Source organism: Cibotium barometz, chromosome 29 (assembly GCF_041138505.1).
Source record: "Cibotium barometz isolate CiBa-2024 chromosome 29, ASM4113850v1, whole genome shotgun sequence".
NCBI classification, from domain to species: domain Eukaryota; kingdom Viridiplantae; phylum Streptophyta; class Polypodiopsida; order Cyatheales; family Cibotiaceae; genus Cibotium; species Cibotium barometz.
Window position 1 is genome coordinate 29,405,750 of NC_141074.1, and position 19,869 is coordinate 29,425,618.

A 19,869-nucleotide genomic window follows, 5' to 3' on the forward strand; every position below is an offset into this window, starting at 1 on the left:
ATTAACGTGGTGTTTACTACCTTATTCTAAAAAACGTTGTAGGTGGTTATTCTAAACCTTTTTAATTATTACTGTCCATGCTCTTCATGGTGCTTTTATTAAAGTTTGATGATGGCACGTCATATACAACCTATGCGTAAAGAAAAATGTGAAAAATAATACACTTGATTGTACTTCTCAACACATAACCAAAAAAAGTCTCCGGTGTGTACAACATTTAATTTTGAACCAACAATTGCAAACCTACAAAACGTTGAGCAAGCAACCCAACAAGGAGACCACATAGCATACCCATGCTGAACAACCAACACTTGCAGTTGTCCTAACCAACGACTGCAAACCATCAAGCCAGGGACTGCAAAAGACCATACACAACAATATGCAAAATACACGATAAACCCAAAAAAGGAAGGAGAAGACATGTGTTGATAGCGCATGCAATGCGTAAGGTTAACAAAAATTTTATGGAACAACAATGATTAGAAAATTGGATCTTCAAGCCAGCTTTGGCAAGTGCTGAGATAGAAATGAGATTCTTGCGGATTTCGTATGTACAAGGTGTCAGCAAGAGTGTAAGGATCCCCAAAGCGTGAAGGCCATTCCACATTGCCAATGCCTTTGATGGCATAGGTTGCATTATTAGCACACAAAACTGTTCCACCTGACGGAGCATCTCTCAAGGTAGTAAACAATTGCTTGCATGAACTTATGTGCTTAGTGGCCCTGGAATCAAAGTACTAGTCAGCATCAAAAAAGGGTAGACAGGAGGCACACAGATCACTGGATGTTACTGTCAGTGCATAGCAATCATGTGCAAAATTTGCTTCCTCTACATTGTCACTTGTAGTGGCAGCAAGTCCTTGCTGCTTCTTCTTCTTCTCACTTTCCTTCTACTTCCGATAGTCCTCTAAAACATGACCAAGTACAGTAATTGCATCTCTTCTTCTTCTCAGCGTGTCTCGTGTTTGGTCTTAGGGTTATCTGATATTAGGTTAGTGCTTTTCCCTGAGCGCATACGATGAAGCCCCAAATTTGCCTTTATTACAATGGGAGGTAGCAAATGCTTGATCAAAAGCAAGCATATTGTTCCTATTGGAACGAGAGTGCTCTTACTGAAGTAGGAGAGACACTAACTCATCAAAGGTATTCTTTATTAAGAGGCAGAGTGTGGTAGCAAATCCTTGATATGATTCAGGTAGGCCATTGAGAACAATAGAGACAACAGAATTGTCCGAAATAATCTCATCAATATTGATCAACTGTTCCCTTAGATCCTTGACACGAGTCAAAAATGCATCCATAGATTCACCCTCTGTCAGATGCTCCATGTCAAGATTTTTTCGGAGATAGGAAACTCGGGCTTCATTACGCATCCATAGATTCACCCTCTATCAGATGCTCCATGTTAAGCTTTTTTTGGAGATAGGTAACTCGGGCTTCATTTAGGGATCTGATATAGAGAGGCATGAACATCCCATGCACTCTTAGCATAAGTACATGAACGGATGTGAGGAATCACTTGTTGTTTTTGCAGCAGAGGATAGAGTAATAAGTGCATGCACCTGTGCATCTTTGGCATCCCATCTGAGTTGTTCTGGTGTAGGAGGAATAGATACAGGCTGTACACTGCCACTAGAACTAGATTCACTGGTTCCCACAACGGATCCACTGGACGTGCTGATGACAGATGCGGGCCCAGTAAGCTAGAGCTCAGCAGATACATGTACCCATAGGTTTTTTGTCACTAAAACATGACACATCATATATACCCACATGGGATAGTTGGTTCCATCCAACTTGTCCTCAACAACAGACAGCATGCCAAACAACTCATTGGTGTTTCCGGACATGTTGCAGAGCAAAGGAATATGCAGGGTGAAGCGTATCTAACACAGGGAGTACTTGCAAGGGAGTCAAAGTACTTCAAATGTGTGTAGAGGGAGTCAAAGTACTTCAAATGTGTGTAGAGGGATGTGCAAACTTACCAGAAGCAGGTAACAAAATTAGCATGTGTGGAATCAGATTGGGAAGCAGTGGGTCAGAATCAATTGACTAGAAGCTCACGTGGAATCAGCAAGATGGAAGCAAATGTGGAATCAGCAGGTCTGATATGCTGATGTGGAGATAGTAGGTCTGATGCTGACGTAGAGATAGTAGATCCGTTGACATGGAATCAGTAGATCTAATGCATTAGGATTTTTTTGGACCCAAAAAGGGCCTCCTAAGGATTCCTAATTTTAAGGGATTAGAGCTTAAAAAGTTGGGCTTAATGGAGACAAAGGCTATGATGACCCCTTTTTTTTGCCTTGCCACATCAGCCATATCCCCCTAGTTTCACTTTTTAAAGGGAATATTCTCATACTCTCTCTCTCTTACTTTTTGACTTTTCTCATACTTTTTGAATTTTTTATCTTCACTCTCTATACAAATTGAATCTTTCTTGTCAGTTTGAAATCTCCTTTCTCATAAACTCCCACCATATCTCCTTTCCACATCAGCAAAACATTCTCGTATTTAGGTGGGCCCCAAAAAGTGAAAATTTTTATTTTTTAATTTTTTTACATTTTGAGGTGGAAAAAACACCACCCAACCAATATGTATGAATTTTTTATCTTCACTTTCTACAAATTGAATCTTTCTTGTCAGTTTGAAATCTCCTTTCTCATTAACTCCCACCATATCTCCCTTTCACATCAGTAAAACATTATTGTATTTAGGTGGGCCCCAAAAAGTTTTAAAAAAATTATTTTTTATTTTTTTACATTTTGAGGTGGAAAAAACACCACCCAACCAATATGTATGATGAAAATAAAATTTTCCCTCCAAAAAGCTTGTAATTCAAGGGTCACATCAAAAGCCTGTCAGGAGCCAATACATCCATAACTAACTGTCAGAGGTCCCCACAACCCCATAAACAGAGATCCCGAAATTGTGGGGACCCCAAAAAATTATCATTTTTTAAATTTTCTCATAAATGTAATTTATTAATGAGAAACTCCATGTTAGTATATTTGTATATCAAAAATATCATTTTCTACTTAGAAAAACGGATTTGTGTTAAACTTCCAACAGCAAAGTTTTAACAATCTCTCTCACTCTCTCTCTCTCTCTCTCTCTCTCTCTCTCTCTCTCTCTCTCTCTGTCTCTCTCTCTCTCTCTCTCTCTCTCTCTCCCCCCCCTGAGGATCTCTCTGCTTTAACTTCTTCCTCTGCTTAGCTATGGAGCCTTTGCAAGCTGTGTTTGTAGCCCCTGGTCAAGCTAGAAAACGGAAGGTTGATTTACACATTCGTATTCCTGAAGAGTATGGCTGCTCTAAAAAAACCCATCCTACTGATGCACAATCTGTCCAAGCTCGTAGGATAGCTAAGGAGAAAAATGTAGATCTTTGGGTTGATGGACATCTCTATCCAATTGACCCTCCATTAAGAGCAAACCCTCCTTTCCGTGATTTATCATCTTTTATGCAATTTGTTGGTGAAGGAGAGCTTGGCTTGTTAGGATAATGCAGAAGATTGACTACAAGTGGAGCTTAGAAAACCCATATTCTCCAATCTCAATTGCAAGCATCACAATAAATCAAGAAATCAAGTTTTATCAGAGGAACACTGAGTTGCTGATAAGAAGAGCCCCTTTCGCTCGTACAGTGAAGGAGCTCCTTAATCAAAAGTTAATCCAAGAGGCCCTCTTTGGGTCCAAAAAAATTCCTAATGGTGGCTGACGTGGAATTAGTAGGTTTGAGTCATCGGGTCAGATTCGATAGGTGTGGAATCTGACACTACTAAAAGTAAACCTGGCCAAGGAAGTAAACTCGACTGACTGCTAAATCCAAAAAATTGAAGACTAAAAGCTTGCTGCTAAATGGAAGCTAAATCTAGAATGCGAAGCACTGCCCCTGTTGAAGATAGGAAGCCGAAGATAGAAAAATAGACTTCTGGAGGTAGAGTGACGTGCTGAATGCTAAAAGTTGAGAACCATGCACTGGCAGAGAGTAAAGCACTGAATGCTAAAGACTGAAAGCTAGATACTAAATGCAAAAAGCACAGGGCTGAGCTTTAGATAAGACAAAACTAACTAACACAGCTAAATGAGCTGACCAAGAGAAATCAATTGATGCAAAAGTCAAATGCTCAAGAGGAATGCTAAGAAGCTGACAGGTCAAAGCTGATGGACGTAGAAGTCCAATGTCAAAAGAAAGCTAAATGAGTAAACAGTAGTAGCAAGAGTAGTACTAGCTAAAAAACTCTCATGAAAGCTGAGAGCTAGTGTAGGGGTTTGAATGTATGTCTATATTAACAAAAATAACACAAATGTACAAAAGAAGGCAAAACCCTAGATCTGAGTGAAAATGTGCAGAGGAAGATCTTTCCTAGAACGTGCAGCAGTGCCAGTGAGATGAAGAACAATAGGAGCCAACACCAATGAATGAATAACATCAAGGCCAATAGCTATTTGTCAAGGCGAGTATGAGAATAGTATAGGCGCAAGAGCAAACAGAATGAGAGCTCTGAAATGCTTGCTTTGAATCTTGCATTGTGACATTAACTGGAGGCTTAGAGCTATTGGTTGAGAAGCCAAACTTTGAACCCTAGGCACTGTCTTCAAGACAACAAGGCTTTGATACCAATATCAGATGTGAAAGGAGATGCTCTACACAGACTCACAGACAAAACACACACACGAGCTCAGAGAGTGACAGAGATGATAGAGATAGCTGGAATGTACTCAATAGATAATGAGCGAGTGGAGTACAATGTACTAGTAGCCCTTGCAGGGCTAACGTGGCTGCTAACACACTAAGGGTGTGTTCTCATGGGGAAAAAACCCTTGCCAGTATAGGGTAAAAAGAGCTCGTGATTAGCTTTGCTCACACCTGAACTTCCTGGAGCAGAAGGCTAACATGTGATAATAGTTGTTCAAAAGTGCCTTTCAAAGATGCATTCCACTTTAATAGATTCAATGCAAGCTTTCTTGATGGAATAAATCTTTATCTTCTTGGAATAAATCCATCTACGTTACGATAAAAATGTAATACAACTCAATATTCACAATAGTGGACAAAGAATCTAAACGTAGAATCTAAAAACATGGGTGGAAGAACATACCTTACCAAAGTGCTCAACTTAGCACCCTAATATCCTCAATTATGTAGAAGTTAGGAGTATGTACTACACGTAGAGGTACAAAGATGGAATTTCCCTACTTGCCCATCCTTGAAATTCCTTGACTCTACTAGTACCTACCACTTTCATTAGAGATGGCAAGAAAAGGGCTATAAATTAGGCGATCATGATGTCCCCATTTTTAGAAACATGTGCCAAAATACATGTTAGGATTGTCAATGTTTTACCAACTAGCCACAAATCATAAAAAGAGCCTCAGTATGTGTAGCAGTACTTGTCTAGCATGAAAATGTAGGCACTATCCACATTAGTATTTCCTTGATGAGAGTATGACTCTTTTAAGACATCCGAGTTATGCTTTACCTTATACAAACACTTACATCTGATTGTATTCTTTTCCTTAAGCAAAGGTACTAACTCCCATGTTGCATTTGTATCCAATGCTATCATTTCCTCTTCCATGGCATCTTCTCATTTTTTTGTATCCAAGTGCCTACTCAAAACAAGTGGGCTCTAACTCCTATATTGCTTTACTATGTAAGCATAATGATGCGTTGTATATCCATCATATCTTAACCTATCATTAGGATATATCTAGCCATTGTAGACCTTGTACACTACGGTAGATTCACTAAAGGGTCATACATTTAAGATATGAAGCAATAGTGTCCAAAGCTACAACTTGGACGGGCGCCCGTAATGGTGTAACGGAGTATTTATGGTAATTCCCGCTTCAAGAGCATGTGGTAACAAGTTAGGAGATGAAGTCCTAAGTGATTTAATTCATGGATATATTATGAGAGTAGTCATTGTAATAGCATTAGGCATCCTATGAGCCTAAAGTGCCCGGTCGGCCATAGTTTAAGTGAGTGTGAACACTTATGGGGCCATGTATATAAGTGAATTTCTCTCATAATACAGCATACTCTCCCATTGTGCAATTGAGTCTTGCTCTTGCTAATCCTCTTGCGAATGTCTCTCCCTAATGCATGCTAGTGAGTGTGTGTGAGTGAAGTGAGGTTAGAGGAGGGATGAGGACCTGTAGTGTAATGTGGCGGTGTGACAACGCTCGCGGTGGGAGATGCATAATCTTAAGCTATCATCCAAGCAAATCACTAGTTGATATTGATATCTCAACACATAGGAGACATCCTGAGAATTATACACTGATCATGGTGTTCATACAAAGGAATAGATTGGTTCTAGGCATATTTTACTCTCTATCGTGAGTTAATGAGAGGTGATCGTTATCTTTGGAGGATCTATAGGTAGAGAAAGCTCCATATAATTTGTAAGGCATGTTTTTAGGTTAACTATATGTTTAAGCTTTGTGGAAACCATTGTGTCTTAATTTTAAGCTACTTCTCTTAGGGTGTACCCTTAATATTATATCATATGCCCCTCTCTTTGGCTACTTCTCTTAGGGTATATCCTTAAGAATTTTCGTGACCATATTTAGCAGATCCGTCCTCGTACTGCATTTAGGTCTACGTTAGAATCCACAATTGGCCTTCGAGGAGCTATGCCCCCTACCAAGACCACATCCTCTTCCTGGATAGGGTCTTCTATTCAATTCGAGTCTATGGTTGGGTCCGGGTAATTCCTCATTGCCTGGCTCATTATTGGTAGCCTCAGCATGCCTTTGAAGGATTAGGAGTTCCATGCTCTGCAAGAATGTGGGACGCCACCAATCCTACCGTATAAATAAACCGAATCATGTGGCCTGAAAGATGGCTACCACATAGCCTGTGAAACACAACAAGCATGGGTGTTGTACGTATGGCACGCTCAAGATCGATGCTCATAAGATCCCGAGAAATTCGATGACCTATATACGTGAGCTCCTAACACAAGAACTCACACTTAAACTAAGATATCATCTTAGAATACTACAACGAATTTCCCCAAATAATCTCGAAAGAGATAGCACTCCTATACTTAGTGAATAAACCAGAACTGATAGGACAATTAGCCAGATTACCGAGGTATGGTTAGGGAGCTAGGTGCTATCCTAGAATCCATAACATCCCAGATGAAGCCACATTATTATTTCAAAGCTTGTGCAAAAATTCTCGGTAGATGGGGACCCAATCCAACATGTAGAGGTCTTTGAGTCTACTTGTGAAACATGTGGGGGGTCAATGAGCAACATAACCATGATACATGCTTTTTTGCTAACCCTAGAAGGGAAGGCTCACCAATGGTATCAACGAACACTAAAACCTAAGGACAAAGTCAATTTCACTCGACTTAAAAATGTGTTCATACCGAGCTTTGCTCAAAGTGGTGACATATGGAGTCCTATGGCTCAGCTATAAAATATCAAGCAAAAGGAAAATGAGTCCATGCGGGATTATGTTTCTTAGCTCAAGCACTTAAATTCAAGATGCAAGTTGAGGTAATTGATGATCAGTTATTGCCTTGCTTTTTTCGGACAGGAGTCCGAGATCATAAGATGCATGATTATCTAGTGTTAACCCGACCAGCTACTCTAGATACTTGCTGTAAGCTGGCAATTGAATATGAGGACAATATGCTTGAGTTGCCACAACCAGAAGATGCCAAGGAAGCTTCAGTAGTGGCAACATTGCAAGCCTCTAGCCATAAGGACACAGGAACTAAGAGCAAACAAGTTGGCAATCTGACGGTGGAAGAACTCAGTAATGCCATCTTGGAGAAGTTAAAAGTCAGGGATGGGAGAGAAGCATCAGGGAATCTCACTTAGAACTTAAGCGGTTGCAAGCGGTTGCAACAACACATACCCACAGGCTCCAAAGTACAACATTGGTTCCTGTGTGGCACTAAAAGAAAGGAGGATGACGAAGGCTACCCAACTCCAACAACTGGGTACAAGGTAAAAGGGTATGCTTTTTATGCCATGAAACATGTTCATTCATTTCACATGTACACTTCTACTCCTGAGAATGCATAACATATAGCCTTGGAGTAATTGAACATATAGAAAACAATAGGATATCAATATTTGCATGCATAAGGGTACAAGTTATTTCACATCGTGAACTGGTTTAGGCTAGTTCATGTCGTGAAACACTCAAGATTGTTTCACACCATGAAACACTTCAAAATAGTTTACGTCATGAGAGCTGACTCATGCCACTTCATGTCGTGAAACGGTAAAAAAAAACCTCTATGAATCGTGGGCAGATACGCGGCATACCCAACTAAAATGGCCGTCGGGGTAGATCACAAATACATCTTTTTTTCTGTTTTTGTCATTTTTCATCGATCGGCTTACTTTGCTTCTTAGTGTCCTCGTTTGCATTATCTTCTGGATTGCATTCTCGTCGTCAATGTGCTTCTTCCCTTGATTGCTTACGACCATTAATTCTCAGGTAGGAGCTCTTCACACATTTTTTATGGTTTCATTTATTTTCATTACATCAATGTGAATCATGGTTTCGTTCATTTTCATTAAATCATCTATGCGCTACCGCACACATTGCCTGCATGTATGACATTCTTATTTTCATTCATCTTCTTAATCTTGTTTTCATCTTGTCACCATCCAAATCTCATCATGAATGCAAACATGTATGACCCGTGAAATAGTAGTATGCTATTTCATGAAGTCAATTAAAAATCTCGGGTTTGGGATGATACAGTAAATTACTAAAATTAGATTGACTACAACATAGGATATTATCATAACACAACCTGCTTTTTCACGAATTAACGCCTGCTATTTCACAGGTTAAGCCTTTCACGTCTTTACACTTCACGTGTTAACACTTCATGAACTAACCTTTCACGTGCTAACCCTTCACGCCTCACGAATTTACCTTTCACGCACACCTCCTTCACACTCGTCCATTTCATGGCCTGCTACTTCATGGATTAGGACTAATTCCTGACAAACACTAATTCACACACATCCCTTCTTGATTAATTTCTCACCACAATAACACTCTTCCCATCATACACCCATGCAAATCACTAACACACACATACAAAAAAACATAGAACCGTGAGCTCCGACTAGTTATAATGACTGATGTTCTTTTCACATGTTAAAGAGATGGCCTCCTTTGCTACTTCCAAACCAGAGGTTAAGGGAAACCTGACTGTAACTTAGGCCAGTACCATAGGTCCACCAGCTGAAAAGTGGAAGAGAGCACCACGCGGCACCAAGTTAACCTACCTTGGGCCATATGCACAGATAGTCCAAGAAGGTACAATCATCCATAAAGACATTCAAATAGCTCATGGTGGGAAGATTATGTTCCAGTAACACAGCCTTGAATGTTTCAAGATATTAGAGGATACAAATGTTAAAGAACAAGCTAGAGAAAGTAGGTCTTGGCAGAATGGTAGAGATCCTCCCCCCCACCATCAACCCAACACTATGTGTGGAGTTTTTGAAGGCTTGTGACAAAAACACCAACAGGGGTATAGTCACAAAAGCGGATGGGTCCACTGAACAATTCCTCATCATCACTGAAGAAATGATACAAGAAACTTTTCAATTACCCCCACCCATACCAACACATGTCCATACCATCAATCAGATGCCCATGGAGGACATGCTGAAGAGGGTTTCCTTCAACTAAAATGGAGCAAAATACAAGAACATACGGGATGAAGTGGATGAAAAAGCTTGCAGAGCAATGTCAAGGCTCATGCAAGTCAAGCCAGTGAACAGGTATAAAGGGTCCCTCTCAACCGAATAGCAAAAGTCCATGAGGAAAAACAAGAGGATTGGGCTTGGTACATGCACCGTGAGATGGAGAATTACCTTAAGTCACACCAATCCAAGGTGTGTAATCCATATCTCCTCACCAAAGTACTTAGTCATGCAGCAAATCTTCCCATCCCCCAAGGCACTCAGGAGGCAGGGGTACCTCACATTGAAGGATCCATGGAGCCCTCTACACTCATTTTAAAAGAGTTGCATCAGGGAGACAGGTGGTCTTAAAGGAAACAAAGGAGCTAATTTAAAAGCTAAAGGGGGGTAAGAAATCAAAGAAAGGTAAAAAGATGCGAGGCAACCTACAACAATTGGAATCCAAAACACAACGTATCGAAGAACAGATGGCACATGAATAGGTTCTGAAGCAAAAGGAGGCAAAAGATAAAGAGAATATTAGCTTGACAACAAAAGCAATTCAAGAATCAACACACCAAAAACACCACCGTCCAGCCGTGCTCACATGGTATTCACAAACCTTTCACCACTCTGCGACTCCATAATCTCAGATCAGCCCACCTCCATGGAGATTGGTGCAACACAAGCTCCAATAGCATTACAAGTGCCACAAATGGATGAGGGCGAAAGGAATGAAGAGGTCACCTCAACACACCCAGAATCTCAAGAAGCTCAAGAAGAGCTGAGAAGAGGAAGAGATGTCTGACTATTGCAACACCCGACACCAACTACAAAGGTTTAGCACTATGGGATGTAAGGAGAAAAAGAAAATATTAGTTGGGTCACTTATAACTATATCTCCTTGTAGGATTCCCATTATTATGGTTGGGTCTGCATCCCTTTGTGTATTTTGGTGAATGAGGGTTAGGTCTCCTAGATTGAGGTCTTCAGCTAAGTTAATTTTATATTAAAGAATAGAGAGGGATAGGGTAGATAAAAACAATGTTTAAGTTTGAGGAGGGGCCTGAGGAGTTATTGGCAAATGAACCTATCTTCAAGGCATGTTCGATGAGTTGGTGTAATTCATCTAGTTAGTTAGTTTGTTGGGATCTTTGTTGGAGGGCAAGCTGGTGTTCTAGATCTTGTATTCTTGATTCTTTAGTTGTTATAGTAGTGTGGAGATGGTGGTTTCCCGCACATCTTGAGCAGTGGCCAACTCTAGATATCTTCTAGTTGCTTTCTCTATTGGAATCCTGGAAGCTATGGCTTGAACATTAGCTTCTTCAAGTAGTCTTTGCTGCTCCTCTACCGAGCGTTGGCTTGTAGTCAATTGCTGGTGTACAAGCACCTGTTGATGACTAACCAGCTTCTGATTGATCTCCATGGACTTTGCCACCATGATTACCTCATTGAGGGCTTTCAGTTTCTCACCATGTGCTTTGTTCATTTGCTCTCTTTCTGTTTGAATGCTTACCACTCTATGTTTTGCTTGAGCAATGGCCTCAATGAGTGTTTTGATTTGCCCTATATATCCATCTTCCTTTGCTTGGAATTCGGCATGTGCTTTCTCTAGTTGCTGTGTATATTGCGCTTCTTTTTCCTTGGTATATGCCACTTCCTTTTGCAATTGGACCTTAGCTTGTTCTAATCTTGCCTTGAGCTTCTCGTTCTCTTTGGTGGTACGGACTATGGTCTTGTGCTGATGAATCTGTTATTGCTTTCCAAGGTCTGCATCCGTGCCTCCTATTCCTCGGCTACCTTTAAGCTCTTTACAGTGTCGATAAACTAGACATGTTTCTACCAAATGATATCCCAATGATACCGACCAACTACGAGGTGGTTGCACGAAGTTACTAATGGCTTATAAGCCATGTCTGGATTGAAGTATATAATACCCAAAAACATCTAAACCTCTCCGAATCTACATTATATCATCCTTTTGGTATTATAACATGCTTGGTATGGTCAAGATGTGCTTAGTATGGACATAATATGCTTTATGTGATTCACATGAGCTATGTATGGTCCATGTGTGCTTTGTATGGTTTGCACATGTTGTGCATGTTTTGTATATGTGCTTTGTATAGAATGCATATGGTGAGTATGGTTTGCATGTGTTATATATGTCTCATATGTTTTTTGCATGGACCGCATGTATTTGTATTGTCTACATGTGCTCTATATTATCCGTGTGTGCTTTATAGAGGCTACATGTTTTATGCATCATTTGTACGCTCTTTATACATATGATACGCATATTCTTTATGTAGGTTGTATGTGCTCTGTATGGACCGTATGTGGTTTTTATAGTCAAAATGTGCCAACAGATGACAATTGCAAAATTTGGGGGAGAAATGTAAAAAGAGAGTTGGAAAATTTAAGGTAATAAAAAACTTATAAGAACCATCACATTGTACATTTTCCTTTCGTTCTTTTACAGTCAGTTAATTATTAATTTATTGATTTTTTATTATTTACAAAGGTTTGGTAGTATTTCACCTCTAATACCTCTACTCTTTGAAAAAATTCATCTCAAAGAGACCATAAAACCTTACTACATAACTAATAAGCTTACTAGCACTATGTTGCAATAAATTTGCCACTTGCTTGTGGCATCCTCCATCATCATAACCCATTCCCTACCCTTATTTCCTCATGCAAGCATCCCCTCACCCCCTCCTCCCGAGTCCTCTCCACATGCTGCTCGACCTATGAATGCAGCACCCCACGTTGCTCAACATCTCATTTCCCTACTTTAGAGAGAGAAAGGGAGACAAGCCTTAAGCCTAAATTGGAGAGAGAGAGAGAGAGAGAGAGAGAGAGAGAGAGAGACCCGTTTGAGAGACATAATGCATGAGGGAGAAGATCATGGCCATGCATGTGAAATGGGCACATGTCAAAAATTTTTGCATGAGTTTTGCCACCATATCAAAGACCTTTAGTAGAGTAAAGTTACAACCTGAATATGTTCCTAAGATTCTCTTCTGCATTAATTAATTAATTAGATAAAAGTTGTTAAGGACAGATTCACTAAATTGATTATGTCTCCTATTAATTAATCAGTCCTAATAGTAATATAAGTTTCCCTCACGTCACGTCCTCACCCACACTTGTCAAATCTACCAAAAAGAGAGAGATTACTCTAGATTCACTCCATCAACACACAACCGTTGTTCAAAATTAAAAACACCCACGAATATTTTATTTCATGAATGTTTCACTTAAAAAAACTAAGCTAGGGTGCCTATTTTGATTAGTTGGATATTTTTATTGAATCAATTGCAAAAGAGAGGTTGGATATTTTTATTAAATCAATTTGCGAAAGAGAGGTTTTGACTGAAAATGAGCTCACCCCTCCCCCAAGGCCCATTCCACTAAGGGGTGGGTAAAAAAGGGCCCCTAATGGCTCCCAAAATATTAGCTCCTCGATAGAGAGAAATTTTGTTGTGCTCATCTCGAAAAATTCCAAAAGGAAAAATTCTAGTGGATTCCAATTTCACAAATCGAGAGAAGACACCCAATAATTATATGTGTAAGGCTTGCCGACGTTGCAGTCCTATGAGGCACCCTTACCCTTCAAAATTGACGGCTTTGGTGAAATATAAAAAGTTTTTTTTTGTATTTTAGTGTAATTTTTTATGACGAGCATTTTGAAATCCGCAAGTATTTTAAGATGTTCAAAAACAGGCGTGATGCCCATCAAAAAGCAATAATAAGATTATCCTCGCAACAAAAAAAAACAATGCATTATCGGTGATACCATAGCGACAAAAGTACAAAATTTGAAGTGCTTAAAATGAGTCAGTGCTTCCTGTCATCGATTGATCAATTGCTATTTTGATCGGTTGGATATTTTGATTAAATTGATTGCGAAAGAGAGGTTTTGATTGAAAATGAGCTCACCCCCATTCCACTAAGGGGTGGGTTAAAAAGGGCCTGTTAGATATCCGTAACGCCGCTACGGGCGTTACCACGAGAGGGGACGGCCTCTGGCTCACCACCCAGCCATAGAGGAAGAATGAGGATTGCCCCTCATCCCCCAGGCTATATAGTGTGTGGCCTGCCGTCCACACTAGCCTGGCCGCCCATGACTCCGCATGGGCGTCCTCTCCCACTGAACCCCGGATATGGCCATCCGGTCTGCCGTCGGTCATCACAGGCATTACAGCCTACGTGACATTACCCCCCCTTAAGAAGAGTTTTCGTCCTCGAAAACAAACTGGGAAAACCTTTTGGAAATTGCACTACGGCGTTCCCAGGTAGCTACCTCCTCATCCCTATCTGTCCATTTAACAAGTACCTCTTGGTACACTTTATGTCGGGTCTGTCTATCACGATACTGTAGAATCTTTTCAGGTTCATGTGGTATCTTTGGTGGCTCTATCAAGTCCACCAAAATCTCTGGAGAAACTGCGTTCTCTAACCCGTGAACTAATTTCTTTAGTTTACTGACATGGAAGACAGGATGGACTTGAGAACTTTCCGGTAACTCAAGTTTATATGCTACGTCCCCAATCTTCTTAAGGATTTTAAAAGGACCACAATATCTCGGAGAAAGTTTATCACACTTTCCCGTTTTCATGGTTTCTGACTGCGCAGGAACCTTAAGGAATACAAAGTCACCTTCTGCAAAGGTCACCTTTCTTCGTCCTTTATCCGCATAAGTTTTAGCGCGATCCTGAGCGCTACGAATGCTCTCACGTGCGGCTCTGAGCATATCATTCATATCTTCAAGGAAATCCTTGACAGATTGAATCTTCTCCTTTTCTAGGCCTACAGCCATTGGAGATCTCGGCTGGAATCCATACATTAACATGAATGGTGTAAATCCAGTTGCTGAGTGTTTGGAGCTGTTATAGGCAAACTCCAGTAAGGGTAAGTACTCTTCCCAATTAGATTGCTTCTTACTAACATAAGAACGCAACATATCCTCTAGAATTTGGTTAACTCTTTCAGTTTGACCATCAGACTCCGGATGATCTGCCGTACTCATACTCAGAGTAGTATCCAGCTTTTTGAAGACTTCCCTCCAAAAATGACTGTTGAACTTTCTATCTCTATCCGACACTATATCTGCGGGCAGACCATATAGCTTGTAGAGATGTTCAATAAAGAGTTTTGCTAACTCTGGCGTTTTAACAGTTTTCTTCGTGGCAATAAACTTTGCCATTTTAGTTAACCTGTCCACTACCACCCACACCGAGTCATTCCCTCGACTCGTCTTGGGTAAACCAGTAATGAAATCCATGGAAATGCTTTCCCATTTCCCTTGAGGAATCTCCAGTGGATGGAGTAGTCCTCCAACCTTAAGACGTTCATGTTTATTGACCTGGCACTTATTGCATTTCAGCACATAAGTCTGGACGTCCTTAAACAAACTACGCCAATAAAACTATCTTTTTACTAGTGCATAGGTCTTCTGAATCCCGGGATGACCCGCACTTGGACTATCATGACTTTCTTTAAGAATTTGGGCCTGAAAGTCACCAATAGTTGGTACACATATTCTACCCTTGTAGAGTAAGTACCCGTCGTCAATGGAGTAATTAGCATATTTCTCCCCCCGACGAAGTTTATCACTCCCCTTTGAAGCCGTGGCAGTCAAAGGTGATGAAGGGCCTACGTCAGAACTCTCCGGTTCCAAACTATACCCAGAAGACACGACTAGTCTCTCCGGACTAACTCTCGCTTCCCTTCCCGTTGCACCTTCGGCCAGTCTCTCCGGACTAGCAATACGTGCCAACGAGGGAGGTGGTCGCGTCTGTGAAGAAGTGCATACACGTACAGCGCGCCAGACCTCTGTAAAAGATGGATCGTGCTCACATAAACCACGTAGGGACTCCAAGAAATCATTCTTGAAGACTGTGAAACTAAGTTCATTAATTTGTGGCATGCGACTAAGTGCATCTGCCACCACGTTATACTTACCTTCTGGTAACGTATTTGAAGGTCAAACTCCTGTAGAATCTCCGCCCACCGAGCTTTTCTACCTTTAAGTTCATTTTGACTTGAAAGCCATTTCAGACTTTCATGGTCCGTCCGGACCTCAAAAGTAGCACCATATAAATAGTGTCTCCACTTTTTCAGTGCGTGAACTATCGCTAGTAACTCTCGCTCGTAAGCCGAGTAGTTACGCTGCGCACGATCTAACTTTTTACTCTCAAATGCAATTGGGCGTCCCTTTTGCATAAGTACGGCCCCAATGGCCTCATTACTAGTGTCTGTTTCCAAAACAAACGGCTCATTTGGATGGACAATTGTCAAAACACGTGTAGCTGCTACGGTCACCTTGAGCTTGTCAAAGCTCTTCTGTTGGGCGTCCCCCCAACTAATGTTTTTTGTTTTTGACCGTAACTGGTCAGTCAACGGGACTGCGATCTTCGCGTAGTCCTTCACATACTGTCGGTAGAACCCCGACATGCCAAGAAAAATCTGCAGTTCCTCGAGATTCTTCGGCGCTGGCCATTTAAGAATAGCCTCTACTTTTTCTGGCTCCATCCGCGTACCATCGGCGGATATAATATGGCCAAGGTAGTGAATTTCTGTTTCAAAAAATTCACATTTGCTTTTCTTTGCAAATAATTTGTGCTCTCGCAACAACTTGAACACTAGACGCAAATGCTCTATGTGTTCTTTCTGTGTCTTACTGTACACAAGAATATCATCTAGGAAAACTACTACGAATTTTCCCAGATATGGACGTAAAATACTGTCCATCAGCGTCATAAACGTCGCTGGAGCATTGGTTAGCCCAAATGGCATAACCAAAAACTCAAAATGCCCAAAACGGGTCCTAAATGCTGTCTTCGCAACATCTTCTGCTTTTATTCTAACCTGATGATACCCAGATCTCAGGTCTATTTTTGTGAAGTATCTCGATCCATAGAGTTGATCAAACAACTCATCCATGCGTGGCATCGGATACTTGTTCTTAATCGTTATCTGATTAAGAGCCCTATAGTCTATGCACATCCGCATAGATCCGTCTTTCTTCTTTATCAGAAGAATAGGCGATGCCCACGGACTTGAACTAGGCCGAATAAAGCCTTTGTTCAAATATTCCGTTAATTGTTTTTCCACCTCCTGTGCCTCGGAGTGGCTTAATCTATAAGCAGGTTTGCTTATAGGTTTTGATCCTGGCATAACTTCGATGCCATGGTCTACTTCCCTAGATGGTGGTAAACCATCTGGTAAATCATCAGGAAAAACATCATGAAATTCCTCTAATAAATTCGTTAAAGTATCTACGTACTTTTTCTTTAATGTCTCATTCACCTTGGATTTTTTCTTGTTTGAATCACATGCATGCCAAACAGGGTTTTCAAACAGTGGGTCTCGTCCAAGGTTATTTTGTTTTCCTTGTTTGTCTACGCAAACATCATTTATCGTTTCATCTACGGAAACAGAATTCAAAAGAGGGTACCTCTGCTATCTGGTCTCTGCGGACCGCTGTACACAACTCCATGGAGGAAATAAGTGGTGTGGCAGGGACAGTACGGTCGCCCTGCAGGGTGATGACTCTACCTCCATGCTCAAAACATAGCGTATTATGTAAGTAATTCCGAGCTAGACTAGGGCCCAAGCCATACAGTCACTCCCTGCCTAGATATACGTCTGCTCTGGCTAAGTGCATGACATGAAAGTCAAGCGGAGCCTTGTAGTCCTGCATAGATAATGGGACCCCCAATACTACGGTATTCCATACCGTTTTGTCATATCCGTTGGCTAGGCCAACAGTATACTCATGATCACTCCGGGTCTCAGTCAATCCCAACTTCTTGACTAACGAGTAGTTCAAGAAGTTGTGACTAGCTCCATCATCAATAAAAACTGTGACTCTACGGCCACCTATGGTGCCATACATGCGCACCATGTCATGCGGACCTACAGTAGGCTGCCACATCGCTGGTATCACTGAACAAGCGTGATGCTCATCACAATGACACACTGTCACCTCTCTGAACTCTGCGGAACTGAGAGGGAGTCTCTGCACTGTATGCAACTGCCTAGAAGATTTACCATCTTTTTTGGGCTCGTTGCCACTCGTGCTGGCTTTAGGCTTTGGGCACTCAACCTTCGTGTGTCCTACTTCATTGCAATTAAAGCAGCGATTTTCCTTTCGCGCTTTAATATATTGCTCTTTCTTTTGGTTTTCGGTGTCTCTTTTTTTTCTGGATGGTCGCGGTTTTTTAGACCAATGACCACCCTGTCCTTCCTGGTCCATCCTATCCCCTTGTTTGTCACTGCGGAACCCTTTTCTTTTGAGGCCTGACCTCCTCTTTTCACTACCCTCGGCCCTGCTAGAACCACCACGCGCACTACGGCACTTGATGTCATCAAATATCTGTGCATATTGAATTGCCTCTGCTAAGTCTTTAGGCTGTAGGGGTTCTACGTACTCAAGGTAATCATCTTTGAGGCCTCTCTTAAAGCCTCGCAATGTCTGGAATGCATCGATTCCCTTTAGTTTGAGTACTATCTCCCTGTAGTTTGAGATGTACTGAGTTAGGGATTTGTTCTCCATCGAGCACTTGTCCCATAACTCCCAGCTTCTCGTTTCAAATTCCGTCCAAGTGGCAGGGCGAGTTGTCAGACTCATCCACCACTTGTACGCTTTGCCGGTTAAAGAGAGGCTAGCCTCTACGGGCTGTATACGGCTAGGTTGCTGTCGCAGCGCGTGCAAATCTGACCACTTCGCTAGAAACATATTGACTGAGTCCTTGTTTCTCTCCTTTTCCTCGCCACCAAAACTAGGCGGCTTTAAGTCTTTTAACAACGACGAAGCTGTCGCTACGGACGGCCCCGCAGGCGCATCGGCCTGTATTCCTGCAACCATTGGCGAGGCTACGCTCACCCGTGCCGCAGGAGCTCGGCTACCACGAGGAGTCGGAGTATTAGCCGAGGCGGCTGTCAGTGCATCTAACCGTGTGGAGATGCTCTGTAGCATCGTGACTAAATCAGCCTGGACTTTACCCATAGTGTTCAATTTGGCATTAAGATATTTAAACAGTCCACTAGAGAGCTCCGTCTCTGTCAGGACATCAGCAGGGTCCAGTAGGTCATAGTCATCGTCGTCATAATCCAAGAGGTCCTCCTCGGTCCCCTCGGCGACGTCAGTGTTCATGTCCTCTGGCTCATCGGCCAGAAAGGGGTCATCAGCCAATGCGGCCGCTCTGCGGGCTCGCTGGGTCCTAAGGCAGGGAGGTCTTGAGCGCATCCTTTCGTGCTGAATATCTCTCCGAGCAAGGGGCGCCACCCTTCGTTACATTTTTAATTCTTGCAAAAAATAATGCGAGAACTCAGAAATTACTAAAAAAAACGCTAATAAAAATGAGCAATGGTGGAGAGAGATTAATAGTCACCCCCCTTTACGGTCGCCTGTCGAATTGTTGTGCGTTGCGGGCCTCTACCAGGATGCTTCCGGGATGCTCCGATCCACGAGAAAAATGCCTGCAACTTATAACAAGAATTTAAATGATCGAGAGGTGCCTTGCCGGGATTATTTCTTGCGGGAATTATTCTCCTCCCCAGCCGAGAGAGAGCATTTGTTTAAATTTTTCATTTTTAATTTTTTCTAAATTGAATAATGAAAAAAAAATATTTTCTTTTCCTTTTTTTTTTGGTTGTCTCTGGCCGCTGGTGGGCGTCTGTCGTCGCCGGCTGCTCTGATTTGGTTGGCCGCCACCCCTGGCTGGCCGCCGTTGGCTGGCCGGCGCCGTCGCCTGGCTGGCCGCCGCCGCCGCCGCCCATGGCTGGCCGCCTGGGCCTGGCTGGCCTGGGTGCTTGGGCTGGCCGCCTAAGCCATTGCGTGGAGGGGCTGCAGCCACCCAAGCTCGCTCACCCCACTTCAACGGGTTTCTTCTTTACGCAAGGCGCCCCCAGTTGAACGTGTACGCCTCTTCGCTCACGCAAGTCGGCGCTATAGCAGGGCTCTGCGCTGGTTATTCTCCACGCAGAGTTGTCAGTTTCAGCTACTAGGCGGCATTGGGCTTGCTTCGCTTCAGCAAGGAAAGGCCCCCCCTTGCACAACAGCACCAAGCCCCCCTTTTGCACAACAGCATTACGAGAGGTAGGGGGCTACTGTTCGCCCCCCCTCCCCACACACACAGCATAATCGTATCTCGTGGGACTCAATTGCTAGCAAAG